The following is a 2,925-nucleotide window of genomic DNA, read 5'->3' on the forward strand; positions in this document are numbered from 1 at the left end:
CACAGCAGCACAGTGACCCAGCAGATCCTGCTGTTCTCTCACAGAGCAGCAGAGTGACCCAGCAGATCCTGCTGTTCTCTCACAGAGCAGCACAATGACCCAGCAGATCCTGCTGTTCTCCCACAGAGCAGCACAGTGACCCAGCAGATCCTGCTGTTCTCCCACAGAGCAGCAGTGAACCAGCAGATCCTGCTGTTCTCCCACAGAGCAGCAGTGAACCAGCAGATCCTGCTGTTCTCCCACAGAGCAGCAGTGAACCAGCAGATCCTGCTGTTCTCCCACAGAGCAGCAGTGACCCAGCAGATCCTGCTGTTCTCCCACAGAGCAGCAGTGACCCAGCAGATCCTGCTGTTCTCCCACAGAGCAGCAGTGAACCAGCAGATCCTGCTGCTCTCCCACAGAGCAGCAGTGAACCAGCAGATCCTGCTGCTCTCCCACAGAGCAGCAGTGACCCAGCAGATCCTGCTGTTCTCCCACAGAGCAGCACAGTGACCCAGCAGATCCTGCTGTTCTCCCACAGAGCAGCAGTGAACCAGCAGATCCTGCTGTTCTCCCACAGAGCAGCAGTGAACCAGCAGATCCTGCTGTTCTCCCACAGAGCAGCAGTGAACCAGCAGATCCTGCTGTTCTCCCACAGAGCAGCAGGGCAGAAAGTTTGCTGAGTTAAGTCCTGATGGGCCTTGAAGCTGGAGTTTCTCAGTGAAGGCAGTGGGCAGTGACAGGGCATGTGCTTTTGGGCAAGTGATGCTGAGCGAGTGACTGAACTCTGACCCTTCAGCGTCAAGCTCGGCTCCCAGGGACTACAGCCCCCAGAATGCAGCGGGTTCGCCGAGCATGCGCGGAGCTTGGTGGGTGGGGCTGTGTCGTCAGTTCCGGCGAGGAGCGGCAGACGGAGAGAGTGAAGTAGCGAGAGGTCGAGCGCGACCCCCCCCCCGGGAAACGGCATGGAGCGGCGGGGAGAGTGAGGGAGACCGGCCCGGGGATCAGGTAGGACGGACAGGCCTGCCCCGGGGGAGGGCGTTAGGGGGGGGGTGGGCGTGTGGGGTGAGGGCGGGGGGGTGGGGGCGTGGGGTGAGGGGGGGGGTGAGGGCGTGGGGTGAGGGCGCGGGGGGGGGGGCGGGGGGTGAGGGCGGGGGGGGGTGAGGGCGGGGGGGGGGGGCGGGGGGGGGGGTGAGGGCGGGGGGGGGCGGGGGGTGAGGGCGGGGGGGGCGAGGGCGGGGGGGGCGGGGGGTGAGGGCGGGGGGGGGCGGGGGGTGAGGGCGGGGGGGGGTGAGGGCGGGGGGGGGCGGGGGGTGAGGGCGGGGGGGGCGGGGGGTGAGGGCGGGGGGGAGCGGGGGGGGGGGTGAGGGCGGGGGGGGGGCGGGGGGGGGGTGAGGGCGGGGGGGCGGGGGGTGAGGGCGGGGGGGGGCGGGGGGTGAGGGCGGGGGGGGGCGGGGGTGAGGGGGGGGTGTGTGTGTGTGGGGTGAGGGGGGGGTGTGTGTGTGTGGGGTGAGGGGGGGGTGTGTGTGTGTGGGTGAGGGGGGGGGTGTGTGTGTGTGGGGGTGAGGGGGGGTGTGTGTGTGTGGGGTGAGGGGGGGGTGTGTGTGGGGTGAGGGGGGGTGTGTGTGTGGGGTGAGGGGGGGTGTGTGTGTGGGGTGAGGGGGGGTGTGTGTGTGGGGTGAGGGGGGGTGTGTGTGGGGTGAGGGGGGGGTGTGTGTGGGGTGAGGGGGGGGTGTGTGTGGGGTGGGGGGAGGGGGTGTGGGATGTGAAGGGTGGGGTGTGGGGGGGTGTGGGGGGTGGGGTTGAGGGCGGGGGGTGTGTGTGGGGGGGTGGTTGAGGGCGGGGGGTGTGTGTGGGGGGGTGGTTGAGGGCGGGGGGTGTGTGTGGGGGGGTGGTTGAGGGCGGGGGGTGTGTGTGGGGGGGTGGTTGAGGGCGGGGGGTGTGTGTGGGGGGGTGGTTGAGGGCGGGGGGTGTGTGTGGGGGGGTGGTTGAGGGCGGGGGGTGTGTGTGGGGGGGTGGTTGAGGGCGGGGGGTGTGTGTGGGGGGGTGGTTGAGGGCGGGGGGTGTGTGTGGTGGTGTGTTGAGGGCGGGGGCTGTGTGGGAGGGGGTTGAGGGCGGAGGGGGTGTGTGTTGGGGGGGGTTGAGGGCGGGGGGGTTGTGGGGTGAGGGTGAGGGCGGGGTCGGGTGCGTGTGTGGGGCGAGGGTAGGTGGCGCGGCGGGGGTTTTGCGCGATGCGGGTGGTGCGGGGTGGGGGGTTGTGAGATGAGGGTAGGGGGGTTCGTGAGGTGGAGGGGGTTGAGAGTGGCAGAAGTGTGCACGGAGTGAGGGTAGGGGAGTGTGTAAGGTGGCGGGGGTTGTAAGGAGCGGAGGGGGGTACGGGGTGAGGGGGCGGCGGGGAATGGAGGGTGAGCCAAGGGGATGCGTACCGGGTTTATTTTGCGTGAGTCGGGTGAGGGTGAAGTCTGATATTCAGTGATACGGCCCACAGGTAAAACATGAGATCGTGACCTGAGTTGATGTGTTACTGATGGTAATAATTGATGATGGTGAGTTCTAGGTTCAGAACACTGAGTCCATAATGGAAGATTCATGTCTGAACATTCATCCGATTAAAGATTGAGTTAAAAATTCCCATGTCCTTGCTGGGTATTTTACAAGAAGCAGGAAGTTTGGTAATGAAACCTTTCTCCCATCTGAAATGATAGAGCAATAACCAGTGCTAATATCGCTGGATTATTAACCCAAGCAGACAGCTAATCGTCTGGTGACCTGCATTTGGATTTTGCTGCAATGTATTGGGATTTGAGATTTTTCAAAAAAAAATCTGCAATTAAAATTTTCTTTAAGTACATCAGGAATAAAAGAATAACTAGGGCCCATCAAGGATAGTAGTGGGAAGTTGTACATGGAGTCTGAGGCGAATGTTTTTGTTAATATTCACACTGG

The 2,925-nt window shown here is 64.1% G+C and overlaps 1 protein-coding gene across 1 annotated transcript in view; it reads left to right on the forward strand.

Annotated features, from left to right (window-relative positions):
• Positions 1-868: 868 nt before the first annotated feature.
• Positions 869-2,925, forward strand: part of tyk2 (tyrosine kinase 2) — a 99,402-nt gene continuing 97,345 nt past the window's right edge. Inside the window, exon 1 of the mRNA XM_072564427.1 lies at positions 869-987. The gene's annotated coding sequence lies outside the window, so the exon portion shown is untranslated. The remainder of the gene's footprint in view (positions 988-2,925) is intronic.

The sequence above is a fragment of the Chiloscyllium punctatum genome, chromosome 46 (genome assembly GCF_047496795.1).
Source record: "Chiloscyllium punctatum isolate Juve2018m chromosome 46, sChiPun1.3, whole genome shotgun sequence".
Lineage (NCBI taxonomy): Eukaryota > Metazoa > Chordata > Chondrichthyes > Orectolobiformes > Hemiscylliidae > Chiloscyllium > Chiloscyllium punctatum.